The 12140-nt window shown below is 42.8% G+C and overlaps 1 non-coding gene and 1 pseudogene across 1 annotated transcript; one reads left to right on the plus strand and one right to left on the minus strand.

Moving 5' to 3' along the window:
- The window catches only part of LOC130016248 (dynein light chain 1, cytoplasmic-like), a 117380-nt pseudogene extending 108540 nt beyond the window's left edge, over positions 1-8840 (plus strand).
- Positions 4809-4915, minus strand: LOC130016273 (U6 spliceosomal RNA). The gene has a single exon (XR_008791222.1). It is a non-coding gene; the product is annotated as a U6 spliceosomal RNA (small nuclear RNA).
- Positions 8841-12140: the final 3300 nt, after the last annotated feature.

Here is a 12140-nt window from a genome sequence, read left to right on the forward strand (position 1 = left end):
CCTAGCGTGTGTAATCACTTGCAAAAGCCAAACCACCTATTGGAAACACAGCTAATCTGATACAGGAGAAAACAACACTGAGGTATAACTGAGGTATAGAGAATGATTTTTTAAGCCACAAAGTTTGACTTTTTGTGCTACAATAAAACAAACTCTTCAGTGAATTTCCGTATCCATATCCTCTGAAATTCATGTTCTTGTGAATCAGAGCAAATGTATATGCCTTAAAAGAATTCTGTTACTAGCATACATGATCAGAGCATATATAGCTTTTTCTTTAATCAACTTCATTTTATTTAAGAATTAATTTTGAACATTTTCCCCAACAATAAATTGAGAAAAATAATAAAAAAAGGAAGAAAGAAAGAGAATAAAAATGTAATTAAATACCACTACTGTGGGGCTGGAGCGATAGCACAGCGGGTAGGGCGTTTGCCTTGCATGCAGCCAACATGACCGACACAGGTTCAATTCCTAGCATCCCATATGGTCCCCCGAGCACCGCCAGGAGCAATTCCTGAGTGCATGAGCCAGGAGTAACCCCTGAGCATCACCGGGTGTGACCCAAAAAGCAAAATAAAATAAAATAAAATAAAATACCACTACTGAACCTCTGTGTCCAACTCAGTTTCCACCATGACCTGTGGCTTTTAGCCAATGTGCCATTCTTAGAGAAGCCTAGCATGGTCTGTTCTGTTCATCAGAAAGTGCCTTTAAGTTGCTTCACAGTGAGATTATTGAACAGTGAGATTATTGAACAGAGTTCACAAAGCAACGTGTGGGTGCTGCAATGATGCGTGTGTGTTCGGTGGCTGAGAGCTGCTTCCCATTCTCCCCAGGACTCCACAGCAAAGAGACAGAGAGATGGAGACCACAGCCTGGTGGTGAAAATGGCCCATTTAGTGCAGAGCTGCTAGCATCCTTATAGAACATCTGAAGTGGTCAGAGGTGTAGGACTGCATGTCTATGTGATTTACAGAGGTAAAAAATTCCAGCAGAGGCAATTCTTTTTTTTTTTCTTTTTGGGTCACACCTGGCGATGCACAGGGGTTACTCCAGGCTCTGCACTCAGGAGTTACTCCTGGCGGTGGTCAGGGGACCCTATGGGATGCTGGGAATCGAACCTGGATTGGCCGCATGCAAGGCAAACGCCCTACCCGCTGTGCTATCGCTCCAGCCCCAGAGGCAATTCTTTGGGGAGATAAACTCAAGGAGATTCTCTGTCTCCCAGGGATATCTAGATCGCTTTTTTCTGTCCTTCTAGTCATATATATATCAAACAATTAAGTCAAACAGTCCAACTATTAATTCTACTTCTTACCAATACTTGCAGTCTTTTGGATAAACACAGTAAGAGATAAAGATCCCAAAACTTATTTCTCTGGGCCCTGAGAGCAAGTGGAGCTTTTACCGTAAGTCCCAGATGAAGTGCTCAGGCCAGTTTTGCTTATCGTTCCCCAAGGGGGTCCTGTCTCATAAGTTATAACAGCTTGCATCAAGATTATGCATTTATGCTTTTTAGAATGTCCCATTTCGATGCCGGGGTTGTTTTGTCACTTGCTTCGGGTCCATCCCAGTCCCACGGCGGGACCTCCCTTTTGGAATGGTAGGAACTATAGCAACTGAAGCCTGAGTCAGGTAATTATGACCAAGAGTAGATATATTTCAGAGTCAATCAACGCCCAAATATTAAGATCACAGTATTAAGGTCTTTCTGTGTTTAAGCAAAGAGCGTTGCTCTATAGTAAAATATGAAAAGGCTGTAGGGGAAATAGAAAAGCAAATAATTTACAACAAATACAAATTCCAGAGTTACCAGAAAGTTTTGGCTTATAAGTAACCAAGATTGACTTGGGGTCCTGTGATAATGAGGTGTAAAACACAAAGGAAAGGTCAAAGATAAACTCAAAGGGGATTAGGAATGCTTGCCAGAGCACTGTGAGCTTCCTTGGAAGGAGCAAAAGGGGCAATTCACTGATGAAGCCTAAACACTTAGGGTTAATATCCAACAGAACCGCACAATTTTTTCACAACTTAATGACCAACAGAAGGACAATGATGTTTCAGAAGAGCTGAGTACTTTACCATGTCCAGCACTGTTTATTTCTTTGGGAAAAGACGACATTCAAAATATTCTGTTCCTGGGGCTGGAGAGATAGCACAGCGGGTAAGGCGTTTGCCTTGCATGCAGCTGACCCGAGTTCGATTCCCAGCATCCCATATGGTCCCCTGAGCACCGCCAGGAGTAACTCCTGAGTGCAGAGCCAGGAGTAACCCCTGTGCATCACCAGGTGTGACCCGAAAAGCAAAAATAAATAAAAAATAAACGAAATGTTCTGTTCCTTTAAAATGTATATCTTATGTGGCTATTACATATGGATGAAAGTACAGAAAGGTGGGAGATATTCCCTACGATAATCTTATTTTCTTGCCTAAAAACAGACATTTGAGTCTCTTTAGTCCTTTCTTCCCCATCATCTATTTTCATCGTCATTTTTATTTCACCGAACAATAAATTTAATTTGAGATACTTTTTGGCAGAGTAGGATGAAGGGAGATTGTCTTGCTTATAATAATAGTAATCTTTATAATAATGGAATATGATGTTAATATTTTCCAAGGAAACTGAATGTTTGTCAGAATGGATCCCTTGTAACTTTGCATGTGTTCCTATTGAAGGGGACTTTCTGAACACATTATTTACTTGGTCGTTTCCAACAAGGAGCACAACTGGAAGTCTACTCTTATCTTGATTGCTTTCCCTTTGAATTTGATTTTCTTCATAATAATAATAAAGGCCAGCATTTATAACACCTTCTTTGGCAATTACCCCACTCATCCTTACCAAAACCCCACGTGTTATGAGTGGTTATTAGAGAAAGCAAGTAAACGTGGAAGGGTGTACTGGGATTTTAACCTCTATTTTTCATTGTTCCCATTCTAAGTGCTTTACCTTGGCAACTTACTGTCTCAATCATTATGGGAATTTAAATGTGGACATAAAAAGCACATTAAATCACCAGGTTATGAATTAAGTGCGTCTGATAACTTTTTCAAAAGTGAGTCTTTTTCAATAAGTGAATCTTAATGAGTTTCTTCATATCCTGAATGTATAATACTGAAAACTTGTCTTATCTTCCCTGTGTCTTACTGCCCTTAGACACTGGTTCTGACTTCCAGACAAGCCTAGTAGAACCAAGAGAACATAGAACATCTCTCTAAAGGAAGACACCAACGCCCTGATCCATACACAACATCTCCTTGAATGAGACCATCAGGATTCCTGGTAAACAACCTCATGTGAGAACTTAAAAACAATTGACAATATCACTACAGGCAACTGTTTATGTATACTGTTTATATACACTGTTTATGTACTCAGAGATTATAAAATACATACATAAGCCTCTCATTTTTATTTATTTTTTATTGACAGGGGGTTGGGTTGGTCACACCCATCTGTGCTCAGGACTTTCTCCTGACTGTTCAGGGATCACTCCTTGTGGTGCTTGGGGGATCTTATACTGTACTGGTGATCCAACCAAGGTCAGCCTTCTGCAAGAGAAGTACCTTTCCAGTTGTATTATCTCTCTGGCCCATGGCTTTTATTTTAAAAGTAAATTCCACTAAAAGGGTAAACACAAGAAGTCAACACAAGAAGTCCTACAAGAAAAACCAGCATCACGGCACATTCTATGGACTATGGTAGCCAGCACTTTCTGTAATAGGGAAGCATATTCTATCTATGACTTCAGTGATGGTCATTGACTTCACATGGCAATATAGTTGATGCAATCAATGAAGAGACTGACATTTTACTTTAATAAATTTTAATTAGTTCATTTTGGTTAGGCTGGAGCGATAGCACAGCAGTAAGGAGTTTGCCTTGTGTGCAGCTGGCCTTGGCCGAGCCGGGTTCGATTCCTCCGTCCCTCTCGGAGAGCCCAGCAAGCTACTGAGAGTATCTTGCCGGCACGGCAAAGCCTGGCAAGCTCCCCATGACTATTCAATTTGCCAAACACAGTAACAACAAGTCTCACAATGGAGACCGTTACAGGGCCCACTCGAGCAAATTGATGAACAATGGGAGGAGTGTTACATTGCTACATTTTATTATTTTTTTTTATTAAAAAATTTTTTAATAGTGAGACATCATGAGGTACAGCTGCAGACTTACACATTTTTGTGCTTGGGTTTCAATTATACAATGATCAAATACCCATACCTCCACCAGTGCCCATTTCCCACCACCACGGATCCCAGTATCCCTCCCACCCCCCATCCCCCCATCCCACCCTGTCTCTGTGGCAGGGCATTCCCCTCTGTTCTCTCTCTCCTTTTGGGTGTTGTGGTTTGCAAAAGAAACACTGAGTGGCAATCATGTTTGGTCTACTTTCAGCATGCTTCTTCCATCCTGGGAGGATCCTCCCAGCACCTTTATTTGGTGTTCCCTTCTCTATCTGAGCTCCTTTTCCCCCTAGCATGTGTGGTTGGCCTCCAAGCCATGGAGTAAAATTCCTGGTACTAATCTCCGCCATTCTTGGGTGTTAGTCTCCTATTTTGTTACTTTATGTTCCCCAGATGAATGCAATCTTTCTATGTCTGTCCCTCTCTTTCTGACTCATTTCACTTAACATGATACTTTCCACGTAGGACCACTTGTATGTAAATTTCATGACTTCGTCTTTTCTAACAGCTACGTAGTACTCCATTGTGTAGATGAACCAAAGTTTCTTTAACCAGTCATCTGTTCTACCTGGGCACTCAGGTTTTTTCCAGAGTCTGGCTATTGTAAAGAGTGCTGCAATAAAAATATGGAACTCTTCACGAATTTGCGTGTCATCCTTGCGCAGGGGCCATGCTAATCTTCTCTGTATCGTTCCAATTTTAGTATATGTGCTGCCGAAGCAAGCACACATTGCTACATTTTGATTAACAAGTTTAAATTTGAACAACCTTATGTTCTGGGGTCGCATACTGGAAAGTTCCATTCTAGATGACTATACAAGTGTAGTGAACAAGAAGGTGCAAATAGTCTCCTCAAGACATATTTTGAACGATTTTTAAAGCGGGGTAAGGAAAGAAGAGGATGTCATAGGGTCCAAGAAGGAAGAAGCAAAGCGAGTAAGCAAAAATATTGTCCTCGAAAAAGACTAGAAGTTACAGATTCAAATATCTCCATAAGGACTACATAGGCAATGAAGCAAGCTGTGGATACAATACAATGGGGCGTGGGAGGGTTAATTGAGCCACAGAGGCAGGGTGGGATGGGGGGGATGGGGGGTGGGAGGGATACTGGGATCCGTGGTGGTGGGAAATGGGCGCTGGTGGAGGGATGGGTATTTGATCATTGTATAATCGAAACCCAAGCACAAAAAATTGTAAATCTACAACTGTACCTCATGATGCCTCACTAATAAAAATTAAAAATAAATAAATAAAAAATAGAGAATCAGGGACTCTGCCCTGATCAAAGAAGGAGGCTACCACTCCAAGACTCCAACCAGCTATTGCACTACAAAAAAATGCAGCTTTATGAGCAACTATTTCCTGTTTTGAGAGAGAGAATTCATAAACTCAGATCTTTATGTTGTTATTCAGTTTTCAGTGTTAGTAAGTCTATCTATGTCGTCTAAATGTTATCAGCAGACACTGTTACTAATTCCGCTCTCCTCTCCTCAGTGCTCAGGTCTACTTTGCAGACTGCTTCCGGTGACACATTTAACACACTGAATGTGATGACAATTGGGTACAGATTTGTACTTTTAGCAGGGCATGCTAGGAATTCCCCAGAATTCAAGTTTTTGCAAGCTGCTCTCCACTAATCGTGATCATGGAGCTGCTGGATCATTCTCCTGAAATCTGCTCATGCTTTGGTTGGGATTACTTTGAGTAATCTATGTATATGCCAATGCTGAAAACAGACTGTAATTAAAATAATATACTCCATGCTGTTCTGAAAGCACATGCGTTTTATTTCATTTTTTAATTTTTTTTTTTTGCTTTTTGGGTCACTGTAGGAGACTGCACTCCAGCTGCTCACGACAATATATCATTTATTGACTTTCAATGCTTGTTACTGTCTTTTCTCCTCCAAACTGTTGATTTCGCTCGCAACACTTTCAAATAAACCAAAATAAATATCTCAGAAGCAATGCTGGAGGAACACGACTACTTGGTTAGTGAAAACAAATTCAAAGTCCCAGTGAAGTTTTACTTTTCACTCATGTCACAGACCATGATGTCTTCCCTCCCATCATTCAGGGACCCAGATTCTCTTCATCGTGGACTCTGCATTGTCTATGATAGTCTCCTTTTCTGTAGCCGCTGCAGATGGAGACTGGTGAGAGTTTGGAGTTCTGAGAGAAGGATTTTTATATTGGCAAGGCAAACAGCAGTGACAAGTACTATTCCTCACTTTCAATTTATAGAACGTAGTCCCTCCTATGTGCTGGGGAAGATAGAAAGGAGAGATTAATCGCATACTCATGACAGAAGAAAATGTGTTGGGTGAGCCAGAGCAGTTCCCTATCACTGCAGCTCATTTAGACTTTTTTGTTGAATAAATGTCCATACCAAAGAAACCACGACTATGGACCGAAGTTAGACTGTGGGTGACCAGTTCGGAATATCTTGATCCCACTATATTCCCCAGAATTGACAAAAATCATAACTGCATCACACAATGAATTCGATAAAGTCAAATAAGTATGGGGAGTTGGAATCAACTTTTTCTAGTTTTAAAATAGCAGACAAACAATTTTATTTCTAGTAGGTGTTGCATGATCATGGACCCTAATATCGTGATTTTTCTTTGCTTCCTTCAGTTTCTGTGAAGTGGGTATGTATCTATAAATGAAAGATCATTTAAACCAAATTCTATTCTCACTACCTCTTGAGTGGCTCTCCACTCATTCTCTCCTCTCCAATGATGCTGTTTTTTTTTTTTTCCTTCAGATTTGCCAGGTGCTTTCCACCTTCGCAGATGCTGGTCACCTTTTTAGTACCATATTTCCACTCTTACCCATTTCTTCTTCGTCTCGTTCTTTACTGAGATGGGTCTTGGGTATTCATGAAATTTCAGAATAAATATTCCTTCCTTAGAGACACTTTCAGTGACCACAGACCCCCTCCAAGTCAAGTTGCTTTCCTCTGCCCACTGTTATCCTTCCTTATTCCACTTGCCACAATTCAGAACCATGTTTGCTCATTTCAAATGTCTCTTCCAGAGACTTCTCACTTATCATCCACACAGCCCAGAGCACATCGCCAAGGCTGAAAACAGATTGATTGAGCAAAGATAATATGCTGAGAAAAATTCTGTTCTAAGGAATTTGTAAGGATACCTTTTGGGATTAAAATAATATACTCCACGCTGTTCTGAAAGCTTACTTTCACTTTATTTTATTTTTTGCTTTTTGGGTCACACCCAGTGATGCTCAGGGGTTACTTCTAGCTCTGCACTCAGGAATCACTCCTGGAAGTGCTAGGGGGACCATATGGGATGCTGGGGATTGAATCCAGGGTGCAAGACAAACGCCCTGCCCACCATACCATCCTTCCAGTCCCCTGAGTTTCACTTTAATGAAAATTAATAAAGAAGAGTACAATAAAATAAACATTCGTTCTTGATCCCATAGATAAAACCATAAAACCCAGCTCCCAGAAGAGAAAAGCACAGAGTCTCCTGCCCTCGCACCTGGCTGTCCTCGCCCGGGCCCCTTGGAGGGGAGCCGGTTGAGTTTCCCTCCCCGCCACGACCAGGGCTCCTGACAGCCGAAGACCTCCAGAACCAGCCACCACCATGCTGAGACCACTCTCTGCACACATGAAGGTACTGGCGGAGGAACAAAGGCATGCAGGACCCGGGGCTGAGATCTCCAAGCCTACTCGAATTGGGGCCGAGCATCCTCCACCCAGATCCTCCAAATTCCAGTAGGCGGGGGTCACACCCACCAACTGGCCCCCTGGTGCCATGTAATCCCATCAACGGCCAAGACTCAGAGACTATAAAACCCAGCTCCCAGAAGCGACATCTTATTATCTCATTCCTACTTTGGACAAACTGGCAGGCTACCGAATGTAACCTGCCCACACAGCAGAGTCTGGCAAACTCCCCATGGCGTACCCAATATGCCAAATACCAGTAACAATGATTGGTCTCATTCTCCTAAAGAGCCTTGAATATGGCACTTTCTTAAAAATCTCAGGGCTAGGATGAAGGAGACGTTACTGGGGCCTGCTCGAGGCAATTGACAAATAACAGGATGGTCGTGATCGTGATCGTGATCTTGATCCCAGAAATCCTTGAACTTCATCTTTTCTAAGACTAGCTGAGTTAAACTCAGTGCGATCATCTGTGTCAACAAAGTGGAGGTCATAAAGGTCTTTGGAAAAGTGAAAGACGTGTTGCAATGTAAAGGATTATTTTCAAAAGCCCGACTTGACCTAAATGATCTATCAAATTGCCTAGGATGGGGGAAAAAAATGAATTAACTGAGCTGCACCACTGCTTCAGGAGAGATGGTGCTTTCGGTCAGTTTTGAGGTTTGGCGGCTCCTGCCACAGCAGACCACGTGGACGGAAAGGCAGCTCTCAAAAATGTGGCATCACAGGAGATGCAAGAGGACCCGGTGGAGTGTGCTAGTCAGGCTCTGGGGAAATAAAATGTAGAGAAGGACATTGCCGCCCACTTTAAAAAGGGAGTTTGACCAGAAGCACAATCCCACCTGGCCCTGTGTCGTGGGGAGGAACTTCTGTAGTTATACTACGCGGGAAATCAAGCACTTCATCTATTTCTACCTGGCCAGGTGGTCAGGCTTCTGTTCCAGTCTGGTTAGAAGCGTGGACTGCGCGGCACCCGGTGATCCATCCAAAAGAAGGGCTGCAGCCTAAATTTCAAGGACTCAGAGGCTGAAATCTTCCGCCTTGCTTAAGGGAATATCTCAATCTTTGAAACTTTATTATGTTGTTTTATACAGAGCATATTCTCTGTACTGATTTGTTGTGGTTATAAAACCACAATAAATAAATAAATACAAATACAATAAATGCACTTGTATTTATTTTCTTTTCCGTACCTTTCTGTCCCATGTTTTTTTTGGTTTTTTTTTTGTTTGTTTGTTTGTTTTCCTCCTTAAACTCCATTCCTTTCAGGCTAGAGTGATAGCATAGCAGGTAGGGCGTTTGCCTTGCATGTGGCAGACCCAGGTTCGTTTCCCAGCATTCTATATGGTTCCCTGAGCACCGCCAGGAGTAATTCCTGAGTGCAGAGCCAGGAGTAACCCTTGTGCATCACCGGTGTGAACGCAAAAAAAACACCAAAAATCCATTCCTTTCAAAAATCAGATTTGTTAGGAGAAGTGAAAAAAGAAAGGTAAATTAAACTCATTCTTTCTTTTTCTTCATCTTGGGCATCCCCTCTGCCATTATTCGGAGTTGTACTTCCACCAAAGAGACCCTATTCCCACAGTCCTTTGGCCACCCACAGGCAGTCAATACGGTCTTTGCTGTCTATAACCTTTCAGTAATTGACCTTCTTCTTAGAATAAAACCCAAATTCTTATAGGTTCTGCATGGCCTACTTCCTAACTAACTTTTAATCTCATCTTGCTCTTCTCTCCTGTCCTCAGTCTACAGTTGTACTATTAATCCCCTTTATGATTCCCGTGTAATCCCATCAACGGCCAAGACTCAGAGACTATAAAACCCAGCTCCCGGAAAAGAACAGTGCAGTCTCCTGCCCCCGCACCTGGCTGTCCTCACCGGGGCCCCTTGGAGGGGAGCGGGTTGAGCTTTCCTCCCCGCCCCGACCAGGGCTCCGGCAGCCGAAGACATCTTATTTTGACATCTTATTATCTCATTCCTACTTTGGACAAACTGGCAGGCTACCGAATGTAACCTGCCCACACGGCAGAGTCTGGCAAACTCCCCGTGGCGTACCCAATATGCCAAATACCAGTAACAATGATGGGTCTCATTCTCCTAAAGAGCCTTGAATATGGCACTTTCTTAAAAATCTCAGGGCTAGGATGAAGGAGACGTTACTGGGGCCTGCTCGAGGCAATCGACGAATAACAGGATGGTCGTGATTCGTGATTCGTGATGATTCCCAAATTAACAAGGCCTTTCTCCCTTTTCATTTTGGGGCCCCTGAGCCCTCTCCTTAGAATGCCATTTTCCGTCTTTGTACTTTACCTGGTTATTTTCAATTCTCTGAAGAATATTCTATCCAAAGAGGCCTTTCCAGGAAAGCCTTCATAGTTATAGTAGGACCCACCCTTTGATCGATGACATTTCACTTCATTTCTATTTATCCCACCAAACTATGCCCAACTCTTGGCATATACTTTGTTACTATTCTGCTCATAAGGTAATAATGCAGAGATCTTGTTTATTTGGGCTTTATCAATAGCACAGCGGGTAGGGCGTTTGCCTTGCATGCGGCTGACCAATGTTCTATTCCTCCGACCCTCTCAGAAAGCCCGGCAAGCTACTGAGAGTATCCCACCCACAGGGCAAAGCCTGGCAAGCTCCCTGTGGAATATCCAATATGCCAAAAACAGTAACAACAAGTCTCACAATGGACATGTTACTGGTGCCAGCTCAAGCAAATCAATGAACAATGGGAGGACAGAACTACAGTGCTTGTCTATTTATATTTATACTATATACTATATTTATACTATATACCGCTGAGCGATAGCACAGCGGTAGGGCGTTTGCCTTGCATGCAGCCAACATGGCCAACCCAAGTTCGATTCCTCCGCCCCCTCGAGAGCCTGACAAGCTACCTAGAGTATCTCGCCCGCACGGCAGAGCCTGGCAAGCTCCTCGTGACGTATTCGATATGCCAGACACAGTAACAACAAAGTCTCCAATGGAGACGTTACTGGGCCCGCTGGAGCAAATCAATGATCAACGGGAGGGCCTTTACTTTACTTTTACTTTACTATATACTCAACATTCAGAGAAGTGCCTCATAAATAGTAGGGACTAATAACGTGTTAAATCAATAATCAAATGTCTAAATATTTAGCTGATACATCAAAATGTGTTATATACCGGACCCAACCTCAGACTTTGGGCATCTAGTTTCTTTAATAAATTCTGTAATAGAATTAATGGGATCGGAGGATATCTTGTTCTGGGTCTGTGCTACACAATATAGCAGCCACTGGGTACATGTGACTATTTAAATTTAAGTTAATAAAAATTAAATAAAGCAGAAGTTTCAGTTCCTCAGTCACAGGAGGGAGTCACATTTTGTGCTCAATAACTGCATATGGGGGCTGGAGCAATAGCACAGCAGGTAGGGCATTTGCCTTGCATGCGGCCTACCCGGGTTCGATTCCCAGCATCCCATATGGTCCCCTGAGTACCGCCAGGAGTAACTCCTGAGTGCAGAGCCAGGAGTAACCCCTGTGCATTGCCAGGTGTGACCCTAAAAGCCAAAAAAAAAATTCAATAACTGCGTATGACAAGTTACTGTAGTACTGACCTGTGGTGTCCACCCCACAAGAAGTCCTATTGGAGAGTGCAGTTCAAGATGTTTAAATAATAAGACTTGTTTATGTCATGGAAAAACTCAGCTAAAGCATATTCCTCAGCCAGGGGCCAACCCTTCTGCCCGTCATGAGCCCTAGTATATTCCAAGGAGCCTTTGATGAAAACCATGTAAATGGGGCTTCTGCATGAGACTCGGGGACCAACTACAGAACAGAGGAACACGGGAAGGAAACAAGGTCAGAAGGGAATCACAATCAAAAAAGAGCTGAGAAACACTGGCCCAGAGGAAATTCTTCTTGAAGCCTCATCTCTTAGGAAATGTTTACCAATATAATTGATATTAGATAACATTAACATCAATTATATGCCCACGGTCATAGTCACGGTCCTCCCGTTGTTCATCGATTTGCTCAAGCGGGCCCAGTAATGTCTCCATCATGAGACTTGTTGTTACTGTTTTTGGCATATCGAATACGTCATGGGGAGCTTGCCAGGCTTTGCCATGCGGGCAAGACAATCTCTGTAGCTTGCCGGGCTCTCCGAGAGGGGCGGAGGAATCGAACTCGGGTTGGCCATGTTGGCTGCGTGCAAGGCAAATGCCCTATATGCCCACAGGAAAGATAAAATTCAAC

This window comes from Sorex fumeus, unplaced genomic scaffold, assembly GCF_029834395.1.
Source record: "Sorex fumeus unplaced genomic scaffold, SorFum_2.1 ptg000149l, whole genome shotgun sequence".
NCBI lineage: Eukaryota > Metazoa > Chordata > Mammalia > Eulipotyphla > Soricidae > Sorex > Sorex fumeus.